This window comes from Pan paniscus, chromosome 4 (assembly GCF_029289425.2).
Source record: "Pan paniscus chromosome 4, NHGRI_mPanPan1-v2.0_pri, whole genome shotgun sequence".
NCBI classification, from domain to species: domain Eukaryota; kingdom Metazoa; phylum Chordata; class Mammalia; order Primates; family Hominidae; genus Pan; species Pan paniscus.
The window spans coordinates 91,946,351-91,962,980 of NC_073253.2; the positions used below are offsets into that span (position 1 = coordinate 91,946,351).

The 16,630-nt window shown below is 40.5% G+C and overlaps 1 protein-coding gene across 50 annotated transcripts in view; it reads left to right on the top strand.

The window, feature by feature from the left end:
* CAST (calpastatin) overlaps positions 1-16,630 on the top strand; it is a 112,411-nt gene that overhangs the window by 35,970 nt on the left and 59,811 nt on the right. For 3 of the 50 annotated variants that reach the window (XM_063604563.1, XM_063604570.1, XM_063604567.1), the window contains exon 1: positions 4,438-4,691. The exons of 38 other annotated variants lie outside the window; for them this stretch is intronic. The gene's annotated coding sequence lies outside the window, so the exon portion shown is untranslated. Of the gene's footprint in view, positions 1-4,436; positions 4,692-16,630 lie in introns of those variants that run through there. 9 more of the 50 variants (XM_034960285.3, XM_063604569.1, XM_034960287.3 and 6 more) reach the window with 6 other exon arrangements.

A 16,630-nucleotide genomic window follows, 5' to 3' on the forward strand; every position in this document is an offset into this window, starting at 1 on the left:
GATGGGATAGTTATAAAGAATTTGAACATCTCCCCACAAACCCTGTTCTGTCTTAAGAGCTGGGAGGGGCAGGGCATAACTGGGAAGTGGAGATGATTTAGCTATATGTTTATTGCTTTAGTATTTAACAGCAAACTTGAAATTCTTTTTTTGGCTTTAAAAACACCATCCTCTCCCATTTCCATTCTTATGTCTGCTGTTTCTCTTTCTCACCATGCTTTTCTGACTCACTTTCCTTTGCCAGTTTCCTGAATGTGAGTTCTCCAGGGTTTGATTCTTCACCCCTTCCGTTCTCATATTTTTTACTTTTATAAGGTGTTGAACAAACGTAATTGCTTATTTCTTCTTTTGATGCCAGATTGGAATGGTTGTAACTCATAGCATTATCCCTTAAGGAATTACATACCCATGCATCATTTAGAAAAGCTGGGGGTAATAGCATAACTTGAAGCCTTTTATTACACAGTTATCATGGCACACACAGGCAAAATAATATTCTCCCAACACATTCTGAAAAGGCGTGACAGAGTGGTAGATAGAATTGGAAGTGAGAACTAGTGCTAGTTTTCTTGATTCTGGAAATAGTTAATTTGAAATTCACAATAAGTGATAATTTTACAATTATTAAGAAAACTTTAAAGTTTTAAAAATTAAGTACTTAATTTGAAGCATATGTGTAAGCTATGTATTAGAGAATGGTTTCTATATATTGTAGAATTGTTTTATGAGAATGCTTACAAAATGAGGAATTGGGCCCTCAAATAATATCCCTTCTGCTATGCAGTTTTGGGTTTCAAAGATCTAATGCTCTTAAGTGATGTAACTTTTTCTAATTCAAAATAATTAGTATAAAATATTTAGTTCTTAAAATTTAATTTTTGGTAGATCAGTAGTGAAGATGAGGCTGCGGAAATTATACGGACTCTTACTAAAGCCTATATGAAAATAGTTGTGATCCATAACCAGTCATGCAATTTTATTTCTGGAAGACTTGTCAGACAACTTCTATTTCACCAACCTGACTGTTCAGGTGAGGAAACCGAGGTTCAAATTGCATTAGGAATGTCTCTGTAGAAGACCATGCTATTAAGAAGATGTACTGGTTAAAGTTGTTAGTTCCAATTAGAACCCACTCTGACTAAGCCAAAAAGGAATTTCTTAAGGAACGGGGTAGCTGGTAGAGAAATCCAGGAGAGTACAGCAGAAGAAATCCAAAGCCTTACAGCAGTATTAATGCACAGTAACACTATGAGGCTTTCTCCTGCTGCCACCACAGCTCAGCTCCTGTCACATGTAGTGTGACAGAACTACATGTGCCAGAACTCTGCCACTGACAATGCAGAAGACTCAAAATCCCTATTATAACATGGATTTCCTGGTGGGCAGCAGCCTGCACACGTTGCTCACCTCCCAGCTCATTCTTGTTTGGCACATCTGATTGGCCAGTGTAAATCACATGCCTTCACCCTGCTCCAAGGGAATCTGGGGGTGTGAGTCTTCTGGATCCTACTTTGGGAAGGCATGGACTGATAAGGAGGGAAATTATCAATATGTGGTGAGGTTTTTCAAATATGTGGCCTCCTGCTGAATGACAGATATCCATGACAAAGGAAAACAGGAGAATTACCTAATTGAATAGGAAAACTACAGATGACAGGTTATTCAGCAACATTAGGCCTTTCAAACAGAAGAAAGCGCAAACAACTTTCCTCCCAGCCTAGACAGGAGGAGATCTATGAAGGAATAAGCACCTATCAGAGAAATACTTTCGTGATTTGGGTCCTGAGTCTGCCATAAATAGCTGTGCTGACTTTGGCAACACAGCTCTCTTCCCAGGTTCTTACTTTTCTCATCTGTAATAGGAGTGAGGGTTTGGGTTAACTCTTCAGGTACTGTGGAGGGTATGCTGACATTCAGTGCCAGCATCAGCCCACAGTACCCTCCTACCACGTGTGGTTTGTGAGATGACTGTGTGTTAGACAAGAAAGCGTTTTTATTTTAATAATTATGCTTATATTTTAATGTGCTATAAAAAGTAAACTAGCACATCAACTCCTAATCCCATGGCTATTTTCATTTATAGTGAGGCTGAATTTAAGGTTAAAGTAAATCTACTTCTTTTAAATTAAGTAAACATAATATATCTATGGCAGGTTAAAAAGTATTATATAAGTAATGTACAAATAATAACCAGGGCTTGAGAAATAAGATCCAGAGCAGTAATTCTCACCTTTTAATGTACATAATGAGTCAGTGTGGGTTTTGTTAAAATGAAGATTCTGATTTAGGAAGTCCGGGATGAGGCTGAGATTCTGCTTTTCTAACAAGCTTCCAGTGGATGTGCTGCTGCTGCTTTGGCAACCACATTTTGAGTAGCCAGGAGACTGAATAGTGCAGAATGTGGGTAGTTTAGGCTACCCATAACCTAAACATCAACTGGAGAATCTGATTAAAATGCAGATTCTCAGATTTGAAGCCAAGAAATTCTGATTCGCCGGGGTGGGGGAAGAGCCCAGGATTTCATATATTTAATAGGCATTCCCAGGAGTTTCAGATGCAGATGATTTGAGAACCACACTGGCAGGAAGGACACCCTCAGGGATTGTGATGGCCACAGCACAGCAGTGGAACTACATTGTTTGCCTTCACTCTAAGGAAAGGAGCCTTTTTCCACCTGACTTACAGCAGAAGAATCTTGCGAAAAAAATTTTTTTTTTTTTTGAGACAGGGTCTCACTATTGCCCAGGCAGGAGTGCAGTGGTGTGATCTCAGCTCACTGCAACCTCCACCTTCCAGGTTCAAGCGATAATCCTGCCTGAAGCCTCCCGAGTAGCTGGGATTACAGGCAAGCACCACCGCACACAGCTAATGTTTGTATTTTTAGTAGAGACAGGGTTTCACCATGTTGCCCAGGCTGGTCTGGAACTCCTGAGCTCAGGTGATCCACTTGCCTCGGCCTCCCAAAGTGGTGGGATTACAGGCGTGAGCCACCATACCTGGCCGGAAAATTTGTTTTATAACCATGTGATTACTCATCTGTACTCATCAGGAGCACAGAAATACATTCAGAGATAGGCATCATTGAGCTGCCTAACTCTGGAAGCTGTGGGGCCCAGGGCCCATCCCTATGGGGTGTGGCCCAAATTAGTCACCCTGTGCTGTTTTTGTCACAGGAGAAATTAATGTCAGTGAAACCTAGATGAGCTTCTAGTCTATTTTTAAAAAGGAATGACAATACTAATGATCAACAACAACAACAAAAAGGGATATATAAGCTATATATCAAGAAGAATTCTAAGTCCGGGTGCATGGCTCATGCCTGTAATCCCAGCACTTTGGGAGGCTGAGGTGGGTGGATCACTTCAGGTCAGGAGTTCGAGACCAGCCTGGCCAACATGGTGAAACCCTGTCTCTACTAAAAATACAAAAATTAGCTAGGTGTGGTGGTGCATGCCTGTAATCGCAGCTACTCGGGAAGCTGAGGCAGGAGTATTGCTTGAACCTGGGAGGTGGAGGTTGCAGTGAGCTGAGATCACGTGACTGCACTCCAGCCTGGGCCACATAGCGAGAATCCCATCTCAAAAAAAAAAAAAAAATTATAAGGACAGGGTCTTCTGCTCTGGAAATGTTAGAATCTTAAAGTTGGAAGGGCTCTTATTTCACTAGATTTTTGACAGAAATAAAAGACAAAAAAAATAAGGTAGCTGTGAAGAGTACCTTGAAAGGGACATCAGAGGGCCCTAACTGCCTTGGCTGCCTGGTGGGGTACAAAGCTGTATGGATGAGTTCACCTTTTTCATGCCACTGGCCATCATTTGTCATGACTCGACACAGCACTGTCCAACCTGTCCTGAGGTCTGTGTTCCTCAAACAGTGACCAACACTACCTCCTTCACTCACACCCCAAGTTCAGGGTTCAGAGCCTTTAATGTGGTTGGTGTACGGCTTTTCATTTATTTTAAAATTTTTTATAATTATTTTCTCTAACTCTTATCATTCAATATTTATTAGTTGGCCTTCTATATGAAAGAGTGGCTTAACCCCTCTATTTATTCATTCATTTATTTACAGCAGTATAGACTCATGAATTTATATTGTATTCAATAGCTTCAAATCTATTCTAATTTTGAAGTTTGTAATATACTATAATATAAAGTAATCCGGTAGAATTCTTACTGTTAAACTACTCTTTAAAGAAATCCATTACACAGTTTTAACTGCATTTGCAAATCCCTGGTTGTAGTCATTACTAATCCACTTTATAGTTTCAAAAGAGGTCTTCGGGGGAGCATATTTGCGAAGTGCACCCACCGTCGTTGCCTTATTCTGGTAGTCACAGGGTGACAGCCGAGGGAGCGGTAACCTGTCATCAGCCGGCGGTGCGCAGCCCACACAGCACGTGGTCCGCATCACAGGCTGCGTTATTGAGTGAGCCAGTCTCCAGATGCCAGGCGCATGACGAGTCCACGGAGCGGGACCTCCCTCCCCACGCATCCCGGGCTCCCGGGGCGGGGCCGCCGGGCAGGGGGGCGGGGAGCATCCTGCGTCGCCTTCCCGGGACCGCCCCGCCCCGTCGCACTCAGAGAGCTGGGCTGGAGCCCCAAGCGGAAACCGCGGGAGCCGAGCCCAGCTAGGAATGCAGACCTCCTGAAAACCAAGCCGAGGACTGCGGGGTCCGGTGTCCACGCAGAGTGAGTACTGTCTTCCGCCGCTTTGCTCCAGGCCGCGCGTGCTCCCGGGTCTAGCGGCCTGTGCCCCCGGCTACCGGCCCTGCGTGTCCGGGGCCTGGTCCCTGCAGCGGACTCCCCAGGCTCGGGACGTGCGCTTTTCCTACTATCGCGACCCTGGCGATACCGTGCGTTCTGAGTTTAACTGTGTTTCTTGGCGACTCCTCCTCCTTGTCGGTAACACTGTTACTGCCCCTTCCGCCGGGAAATGTATCTGGTGACCGGACGCGTAGGGTTACAAAACAAGGAATTTGTGTGGCCCGGTACAAGTGGCCCGAGACAAGTGGCCCAAAAGAAGGAAAGCAGCAGCTATGTCAGTTTGGTTTGGCACCTTTCTCTCTAGGGTTGGAAATAGACCTCCTCCTCCCCAGCCCTGCCGCCACCCTGTGATGACCTCCGTTTTAGAGCGTGAGCTCACTCTGACCTTTCTGCGTACCTGATACATGCTGGGTGTGGCGTGGCAAGTGTTGTAACCTGTTTCGGTTCCATTTCCTTTACACAACCTGAGATGGTTGTAGAATAACATCACTGAGGGTTACTTTGTGTCTGTCTTTTAAGAATACAAAGTGTTTTCACAGAGATTTAACTTTCTCTTCTGTATGGTTAGGGACCCGGCATTCTCCACTTACACACAGGCAGGGGGAAGTTCTTTATTCCCATTGTACAGCTTCAGAAAATGAGGCAGAGAGTTTAGACAGCTTCCCTAAGGATCGGGACTTTGGGGCCTCTCTAGTTTTGTAGGAAACCACCTATGCATCAGAATGACAGAAATGCTTAATCAGCAGCTCTGGAAAGTTCCTGCTGTTTCACATGTTTTTCGGAGGAAAAACCTCTGCATTGCAGGGAAGCTCAACAAGGAGTGGCATCTACTGTTCAAAAGGGGAAAGTCTATTTCCTAATCAGCACTAGAGTTTATATTAATATAGATTGCTTCTTTCTGATGAATGAATTCGACTTTTGTGCACTGATTTTTCAGTATCTAAAAGGAATATTGAGTTGTTGGGAATATGGTGGGGAGGGTGTGCTGCTTGGGTTCTAGGAGGCAGTATAGGATTAAAATGAAGTAGTGAAATTTAGCAAAATCTTGCTGAACAAGGAAAGGCCACACCTGTAGACTGATGGAGAAGGAATAAGCCACCTATAGCAATGAGGCTGACTAGGGATTCCGTGTGTGTGCAGCAAGGACTCCTGGTGTCTATTACGAGTCAGCATGCTTTGTAGACTGTGAAACAGTGTTTATGAAGCAGCACATTCAAGTATAAATATTGGCTGTGGTTCAGTTCAGATGCTTTGAAAGAAGAGTCCGAATGCCAGAGAGTAGTTGATTATATAGAATTAGTGGGGAGTTTTGGTTCCTTGATTATTCTCTGGCAGAATTGACTAAGTATAACATCTGTCCTGCAATGAAAACATAAAAGATAGTACGTAAAGTAACAGTTTGAAAGAATGAAACCAAAAAGAAAAAGAAAGCATTTTCTTTTAATTTGAATAACTTCTGAAAATCAGCTGAGTATTTATGTTTCTATTCATTGTTTATAATCACAGTTAACTTTAAGTGATCACTACTTCTTAGGTGGAAACATTTACTTTTTCTCAAAATATGAACTGTCTTAATTAGTCCTATTCAAATAAAAACTCCATAACCCATATTCTTCTATGTTCATATATATCTTTGTATCTCCTCTTTCATTATACCTTATAATTCCCTCAATTTGGAGATCATACGAATCTGGGATATCTGTTTTAGCTTTGGTGTGTCTAACCTTATAAGAACATATCGCATAGTTTTTCTGATACATAGAATTAGCAATCTGCATACTAGAAAATTACAGGAGGTCTTCATGAACATTGCATTTAATTTTTTCTCTATGGACGCTCTTGACTTAAAAATGTCATCTTAATGTTTCTCAAAAGGCATAGTCTTGGCATTTGGGGTGACAATTCTGAATTAGATAGAGCTCTTTGCTCGCACTGAATGTCAGAGCATGACCAAAAGCACTTTCATGCATTTAAATGAACTTTGGTTGGGTACTACTTCCAATTTTTTTAAATTGAATAAAAGATATTAAAAAGGGCTAGGGACGGTGGCTCATGCCTGTAATCCCAGCACTTTAGAAGGCCAAGGAGGGAGGATCGCTTGAGGCCAGGAGTTTGAGACCAGCCTGAGCAACATAGCAAGACCCTGTCTCTACAAAAAATTTAAAAATTAGGGCATGGTGGCGTGCACCTATGTGGCCCCAGCTACTTGGGAGGCTAAGGTGGAAGGATCAGTTGAGCCTGGGAGGTTAAATTGTAGTGAGCTGTGATTGTGCTGCTGCACTCCAGCCTGACAAGCGATGAGACTCTATGTCAAAAATATATATATATATAAAGAAAAAAAAGAGAAAAAAGAAGAATTGAGCCATACCATTTTGATGGAAAGCCATAAAAATAATTAGTCACATGATTTCCAATTTTTAAGGCCACTTTACATCTCCTAAGACTTGATGGCTTCTGGACAAATCTGTTTATTTGAACATTGCGATTTGGGCAGAAACTGTGTAATCAGTCATACCGTTAGCAAGATGACATTGTTGGACCCATGTACTATAGTACTCTATTGTCTACCCTAAGCAATAATGATAGATTATTAGAAGGTGACTGTAATAGGTTCTAGTAAAAGAATAGATGAGCATAATCTGTATTAGAACATAGTATTAATAGTTCTAATATTAATATTTATATTAATAGTTCTAATAATAGTTCTAATGTGGCTATAACACATTAATAGTAACAGCTACATTTACTGAAAACACTATATTCTAAGCACATACGGAGCCCTTATGTGCTGTGATGATAATGTAGCTATGAGGTAGAAACTCCTGTTATGCTCGTTTTACAGATTAAGAAAATAGAAACTGCCATACTGTATTGTTTTTCAGGACATATTTAACAGCTTGCCATGAACACTTTTCAAAGAATGAGCTTCAGTGCATGAAAAGTTATCACACACTAAATTCTCATTTTGCTGCAGTGATTTCCTCTCTCAGAATGCAGACTTTTACTATACCATGAGCCTCTTAAAGACAGAATCCCCTATAGCATCTACTTCATGTCTTCCACATAGTAATTGCTCAATATTTATTGGATTGGAAAAAAGATTAGTTTTATCTTAATATGAATAGAGCCCTAAGATGCTGTTACATTAATATAGATTATTCCTGGTTAGGTAGAAATGATAAAAAAATTCATTTTTATTCTCTAGGATTTACAAGTAGAGTTTTTGAAGTTTAATATCTCTTTGTGCTTTAGCTAAAGATTATAGAGTGGATAATCAAAAAATATATGAGCAACGAACCCTTTTTTCTTTCTTTATTTTTTCCCTGGAGTTTCTGCAATTGGCCAGACGTGATGCTAGGCATACAGAGGTATGGCCCATATAACAAATATAAAGAGCAATGTGAAAAGTGTTAAATGGCACTGCTGTCATGATGCTGTAAAAGCGGAGTGAAAGGTTAAAGGAAGAGGGTTGAGGTTAAGCTTGGGAGCCTGTTTTTCTGGGAATATACAGTAGAAATATGATTTCTTTAAAGGAAATCTGCAACCAGGAGGCAAGGCTAAAGCAGAAAATGGCAACAGCTGCAGATCCTAATGACTGAGATGTTATTCTGGTGGAGCACAGTCAGTTAAAGGCAGGACTGCTTATAAGTGTGAAATACATCCAGCCTCCCAGTCACTGGCTTGCCTGATGCATTATTTTCTTAATCTCTTCTTCCCGTGCTTTCCCCTGAGACACTCCAGTTTCTGTTGCACACCTTTGCATGTGCTGTTTTGTGGAACTGAGAGTTCTGGTTAATTCTAGGACATTCTGATAAGATGTTCTCGCTACTCTTCCCTTGTAGACAGACTGGATTTCCATCAGGTGTCAGTAACATCTAAATTTTGTCCTGGGGCTCTACGCAGTTTAACTGGAGCCGCCACAGCTGATTGGGTGTGTGTTGTCAGTCCCCCAGGCAAGCTCTGAGGGTTACGTTTCTGCTGCTCATATTTGTTTCTTTCTTCACCACTCAACCCGAGGTGCAAAAGTGCAAAGACAAGTTCATCAACAATCAGAATAACCTGCCCCTGAATTCTTTCTAATGATTCATTTTTCTCAGTCTAGTTTCTAATTTCATATTTGGCAGCTGCCACCTGGTAAATACATCTCCTTAGCTAGAGGAGGAAAACTTCACACCCAGTTTACTCACCTTTTGTCGTTTTCCCTGGTTCCTCTCACAGGAATGGTTAGCACACCTTGGTTTCAAAGTTGTTGCTTGGTCTGTTTTGTTGCCATTTGTTTTCCTACAGATCCCTTTACAACACTCTGTTTTTTAAAAAACTAACATTTAACTTTATTTGAGGAAGATATTTTATATGTTAGAAAAAAGGATTTTGGGTCTGCTTTTATTGAATGTGTTAACTTTAGTTAACCTTTTTTTTTTTGAGACAGAGTCTCGCTCTGTTGCACTGGAGTGCAGTGGCACAATCTCGGCTCACTGCAGCCTCCACCTCCTGGGTTCAAGCAATTCTCCTGCCTTAGCTTCCTGAGTTGCTGGGACTACAGGCACGTGCCACCACTTCTGGCTAAATTTTGTATTTTTAGTAGAGACGGGGTTTTGCCATGTTGGTCAGGATGGTCTCGATCTCTTGACCTCATGATCCAATCGACCTTCATGGGGAAGGTCTCTAATGAACTAAACCAACTGATGTTCATGGCCCACGTTTGGAGCCTGAGCAAGGTCATGGACCACTGATATTTCACTCAAAGTTGCCATAACAGATTAAAGTGCTTAGTATGCAAGTATTCTCCCTGAACTCTATAATGGACTGAGGTCCCCCATACCAGTGACTTAAGAGTCAAAGACCTAGACCACACCTCAGGGCCTCCAGAGTTGCCTAGGATAGAGTTGTTGGGGAAAGTGTGAGCTATGAGTGCTGTTCCCACCAAGAAATCAGGAGCTTAGCCTCCTGCACATACTGTTTCCTTATTAACTATACTAACAGAGTGGCCAGGGAAGGTAGCAGGGAATAGAATCACTTATACATTTTTCAGTTACATGTGCTTTTTCCTTATTGTGAATGTAGGAAATTGTGTTTATATCCGATAGGGAAAATGAAACCCTTTTATATGACTCCATTACTATGGCTGATAATCATCAGAGTCCCTGAATATAAATATTCTCATGCTAACAATATGTTTAAAACAGTGCCTCATATGCTTTTAGACATGCAGTATTTTATAGCATTTTATTTTAAAAGATGTGTCAGGTTTAGAGAGGTGAGTCTGCATCAGGGAACTGAAACTGGTAACCAGCATTTTTATTTTTCAGGGTTCTTCTCTTTCATATGTTCCATCTCTTTATTTTTCTGTGCTGCATTGTGATTAATGGCCTCAGATCTATCTTCCAGTCGCTTAAGTCTCTATGAAGTTATGTGTAGTTTATATTTTCACCTATTTTTGATTTCGGGTTTTTATTTTTTCTTTTGTGTCTTTGATTTTTAAAATTTATTAAAAGTCCCCTTCAGATTTTTCTATTGTTTTAGTTACTTTTTTCTTTGAGACAGGGTCTTGCCCTGTCACTCAGGCTGGAGTGCAGTGGCACAATCACAGCTCACTGCAGCCTTGACCCCCTGGGATCAGGTGATCCTCCTACCTCAGCCTCCCAAGTAGCTAGGACCACAGGTGAGAGCCACCATGCCTGGCTCATTTTTGTATTTTTGGTAGAGACAGGGTTTCATCATGTTTCCCAGGCTGGTCTTGAATTCCTGGGCTCAACTGATTCACCTGCCTCAGCTTCCTTCTTCACCTCTATTTCTTTCTTCACTACTCAACCCAAGGTGCAAAAGAGGATAGACAAGTTCTGGGATTACAGGTGTGAGCTGCTGCGCCCAGCCTGTCTTTAATTCTTGAAGTAAAATTTCTCCCATATTTGTAACAATGACTCTCCCACATGCTATTTTACTTCCTGATTAGGTTGGGAAAATGTGGCTTGAAATTCACCTTCAGTGAAGATTGTTTTCCATGAGAGTCCTTTTTCCCCTATGTTGCAGATCTGCCTTTACCAAGTGGTTTTTAGTACGTTGCTGCCTGTGGTCATTCAGATTTCAACAGCGTTAATATCTTGGCTTGGTGCTTCCACTCTACAGAAATAAATTTGGTCCTTGAGTGCCCAATGGCACAAGTTTGGAATTTATTTTTCTCATGCGTATGCATTTTTACACTCATGGCTCCAGCCAGAAAGAGAGCTTCCTTGCCATTGTTCTGGACAGGTGGGCAGTTGTCAAGGCTTATGTTTGTGGATGATCAGTTCTGAGTAGCTTCTGGTTTTAAGCTAGTAACTCAGCACAGGGCCTATAGCCAGGATTCCTTTCTCATTTAGAGAATTCAATTCCTAGTTCCCAGCTGTTATATCTGTTTCTGATATCCCCGTGAGTCATTCTGTCTCAGCCTTGCTCACCAGAGGACTTAGAATTCCCTCCCCTTTAGGTTACTTGGGAATTTCTCTTCTTTAAAGCTTACCTATCTATTTTATTTTTTATGTTAAATTTTATTCAGTATTCTCATGTCTGGAACAAAAGGGAGTTCTTTTATTAGAACACAGACTAATTTTGTTAGACCTGAACAATGTGTTTAAAATGTTTGAAAGCATTTAAGTTGGGGAATACATGTACTAGCTTGTCACATGCTTATCTTATCATCATACTGGCCTTATGATATTCATACTGGCCTGATCTTCGTAATGATCTGATGATATTCCTATCACTCTACACATGTTTTCATTTGCTTTTTAGACCCCTGTTCTACAGAAATAGACATATATTATTTTCTGAAAATTTAATTACTTGACCATTTGAAAATTGCATCCTGTTTTAAAAAATATCCTGGCAGCTGAGCTGTATACTTGGTGTATAATGTGTGCAGCATTAGGGGTTCCCCAATATTAGTTCCAGAATATCTACCTATAAAATGATAGCAATATTGGGATCGATGATGTCTACAACATACTACTATTTCCTTGTGGTGCAAGAAAGGACGCGGGCTATAGAGAAAGTCACGAGTATCAAGTGTTCCTGGGGTTTAGGGACATAAGACTAAAGAGGACAAGTATTATTGAGGTACTTCAGGGCAAGCATGTATGCCTTTGTCCCAGTCTTTTTATGGAACATTTAGGTTCTTCAGTAACCTAGGCTAGCAATATTAGCATCAAAAATCTTATTTTAAGCTGGCTGGAAGGTAATTTTGAAGAGTCATTTTGCAAATTTATCCTAATATCTTATGTGATCCTTTCTTTTAACCAAATGTAAGTGTGAAGGGACAGAGATTGTCACCAGGAATAGAGCACTAATGTACAGCAATAGACGGTAGAAAATGGTGGTCCTTTCACTGAGCCACTACAAAGCCATCTTGTTTTAAATTACCTAAAAGTGATTCTCCATGTCTGGGAATTTTAGAATTACGTGAGAGGCTTACAGCTTTTTAGGCCACAGACCTCCTTCCCTCTTCTTCTTGCCCTTTTTCCTTTGTATGTTTCTAAGTGTCTATTGTCCCCCTTCCTCTCCCCCTATTCTAACTACTGCCTATAAATAATTCTCTTCCAGGACCATTTCTACCCATTATGTCAAGAACCACTGAGCTACAGTGTTAATGCTTGGCCAGTTACATTGCCCAGTGGCTTGACATTACATTCATTGCCAGCAATAATTATGAACATTTTTAGCCTAAAATATTTAAATAGTTATGAATTCCTGCCTATTCTACATATAGTTTCAATGATTACAATTAGAGATCCTGTTTTCCCCCAGCAATATTATAAAACTAAATATCTTCCACATGATATCTTACTATAACCTTGAGTTTTTAATCAATTAATTAATTATATTTACTTGGGATTTTAGCCCTAATGGGTCCACATCACTTAAAAAAAAAAAAAGTCTGTCCTCTGCTGAATATTCAGAGTTTAAAAATGGAGGGTTAACCTCTCTTGGCTATTGAGTTTGAGCCTTCTGTTGGTTTCAATAATCTTTTAATTATTGCAGTATTGTGTGCTGAATTATTCTCACAATGTTATTGTGGCAGGCCTGGATTCTTAGCCTAGAAAATTAGAATTGTTTTCTTCTCCAGCCCTTCTGACAATCATATTTTTATACCTGTTCACAGGTTTCCAAAGATTAAATGGGATCAACACTGATCTCCATATTTGCAATTAAAATCTTTGTGAAATACCACTTGATTTCCAGTTGAAGTAGTAGTAAACCATATTTTCTCAATGTATGTGTAACTTCTCCATATCCTACTATATATAGGTCAATGAACTGAAAATTTGGGTACCATTCAACTTGGGAAGACAACCAATATAAAACAAAGAAAAAGTTAACTAAGAACATTCTAGCTATTGCTGATAATCTGAAAAAAATTCTGGAATGCTCTGGGGGCAGGATTCAGTCTAGCAGCATGTATATAGTTTAGAGAAACTCTACAGGATGTAGATTTTGAAAATAAATAGAAACGAATAAATTTAACATTTATTTATTGGACAACTACTGTGCTAAGTGATTTACATAAGATTTCATTTATTCCTCGTAAGAGTTGCATATTTTACAACTAGGTAAGGAGGTATTGACAGTTTTATAAATGAGGAGACTGAGGGCCAAGAGAGTTCAAATAACTTACCCTAGGTCACTACAAATAGCAAGATTCTATTTGATTCTAAAATTCTTTTCAGCAGACTAGTCTTACAAAATCCTCTGTTCAGTAGTTTGTATCTAAGTAGTTTAAATAACTGAGAGGGGAATTTGTTTCTAAACTTAAACACTGGAAATCAATATTGTGCTCTTTTGTTATATGCAGTATCTTAGTACTGCTGAAATTCTGATGGGTGAGGTTTCCCACTTGTCTGAAAGAGAGTATTGTACACTGATTGGGATTAGGAGATAATAGTTTAGTTGGCACTTTCTTTGGACATTTGATATGGGCAGTAGAGAAGGAATAAATTAGCCGTTTTGGAATATGGTGAAAATTGTTAATAGTAAAATTAAATAGCACATGACTGAAAACACCCTTATCCTATAGGAAATAGGACACCCTTACCCTATAGGAAACTTTTGCTTAGATTGAAATATAAGCAGCAGTGCTCATATATTTACAGCAGTTTCAAATTCAAATGAATCCTACTTTAAAATGTGTTCTATCTATTCCACTGAATTGTTATCTGATGGGAAGGTGGAATGTAATGCAGTGGAATGTATCATTATCTGAAACAGGCACGGAGCAGTTTAGAAATTTGCTCAAGGTCACACAATTTAGCAGAGCTGAGATTCAAACTCAAGTGGCCTGGCTCCAAAGCCATTCTTCTAACCATGACACAACTTTTTTTCTTTTCTTTTCTTTTTTGAAACAGGCTCTTGGGGTCTTGCTCTGTCACTTGGGCTGGAGTGCAGTGGTGCAATCACAGGCCACTGCAGCCTTTATGTCCAGGCTCAAGTGGTCTTCCCATCTCAGCCTCCTGAGGGCCTGGGACCACAGGTGTGTGCTACCACACTTGGCTAATTTGATTCTTTTGTAGAGATGGGGTCTCACTATGCTGCCCAGGCTGGTCTCTGACTCCTGGGCTCAAGCAGTCCTCCCACCTGAGCCTCCCAAAGTGCTGGGATTATAGGCATGAGCCACTGTGCCCAGCGACCGTCTCTTTAATATTTGCAAAGATTGATACAACACTGCCTCTTTAATATTTGCAAAATTAAACTTGCTGTCAGTATACATTTGTGAATTTGTTCTTCTTAGGTGGTTTCCAGAATAACGTTTTATTTCACTCCCCATTTTCATGTTGGTTATTTGACAATCAGCTTGGATAAGAGAACCTTGTTACAGTTCTCTTGACATTGGCTTTTTAATTAAGAATATTCTTCAGTGAAAGGTGGGCTGCCAGGCCCATCTCTCAGTCCTCACGTTTGGCTCTGTCTTAAGATATCCCCATATGTTCCTCCCTACTTTGTGTTAGAGACATTTTGAGTCTCTCTTTTCTGTGGAGATTGAGGCTTGCAGTTGGTTTTGCAGCGTAAGTGCACATAAAAGTTCTCATGTTTTTCTTGCTCTCTGTTCAGTTTACACCTAAGGAATGAATGCACTATGGAAGTAGAAAGGCTTTCTGGATGATTGTTCAGCAGACCTCAGAATTTCTCTTTTTTTTTTTTTTTGAGATGGAGGCTTGCTCTGTCACCCAGCTGGAGTGCAGTGGCGCAATCTTGGCTCATTGCAACCTCTGCCTCCTGGGTTCAAGTGATTCTCTTGTCTCAGCCTTCTGAGTAGCTGGGACTACAGGCACGTGCCACCATGCCCAGCTAACTTTCTGTATTTTTAGTAGAGACGGAGTTTCACTGTGTTAGCCAGGATGGTCACGATCTCCTGACCTGGTGATCCACCCACCTCGGCCTCCCGAAGTGCTGGGATTGCAGGTGTGAGCCACCGTGCCTGGCCAGAATTTCTCATTCTTATACCATAATCATATCATCAATAACCATATATGCTTTAGATGAGCTCATAATCTGTCAGGGTTGTTACAGGTATATGCTCTTGCTACCAAGATTCCTCTTCATTTGACTGGAACATGGACCTAAAGCAACCATGCATTTGAATCCAAAGAAAATGCCACAATGTAAAATAATGTTGCAGGTTCTTTTCTTTGAGGAAGATAAGCAAGATTAATGTGAAATGTATAACTTCTCAAATTACTGCTCAGGCTGGGCATGGTGGCTCACACCTGTAATCTCAGCACTTCGGGGAGGCTGAGGTGGGCGGATCACCTGAGGTCAGGAGTTTGAGACCAGCCTGACCAATATGGTGAAACCCCATCTCTACTAAAAATACAAAAATTAGCTGGGTGTGGTGGTGCACACCTGTAGTCCAGCTACTTGGGAGGCTGAGACAGGAGAATTGCTTGATCCCAGGTGGCGGAGGTTACAGTGAGCCAAGATCATGCTACTGCACTCCAGCTAGGTGACAGAGCAATACTCTGTCCAAAAAAACAAAAACAAAAAAAACACAGTGGTCAGCACAGAATTACTCTGTCATTCTGAGGCCAAGCAAAGAAACTTTCGAGGCTGTTGGCATTCATAAAATAATAAAAATCACTGCTGTCTATTGATGTACCATGTGCCAGGCACCAAATCATGCACTTTATATACATACCCTCATTTAATCCTCACTGCTAACTTATGAAGTAGGTATCTTTTTTTATATCCATTAAATGAATTTAAAAACCTCACATTTGGAAGGATTAAGCAGCCTGCATGTAGTTGTGCAACCAGAATTAGGCCTCAGGTCTATGGGACTCCAGAGCTCATGCTCTTAACCTCTTTGTTTCCCAATTGAACATCTGTCCTTAAGCACATTATTTAATGCCCTTCACTAAAGTATAGCATATAATATTAGAATTGCAGAACTACAGGATTCTCAAGGCCAACAGTTTTTACAAATAAAGAAAAGGTGCGCAAGAAAGGTTAAGAGCTCCAAGTCACATGGCTAGTCAAGTACAGTCTTCCTCATGGCTCCTGTAGTGCCTGTTAACAGAAATTGTTTGATTCACAGGCTTATGTAAATCCTCACCTGTGAAACCTTCTCTAGGGGAGGGACAAGAAGCAGAAAGTAGGCTGCATTTTCTGGACCTGACTTCCCTGTTTTGCTTTATCTTAGGCAGCCAGAGATTAGACATATTTGGAATTATTTCATGCATCAAGAGAAGCAACTGGAATACCTAGAGACACGAATACAACTTCAGGAAAGAAATCTGCTTTTCTATTCTTTGATGACTGACCTAGGCTGTGTGGCTAGCTCTTCTCCTTACTTACAAAATTATTATCCCATAAAAAAGCACTGGAAAACTAGAGTT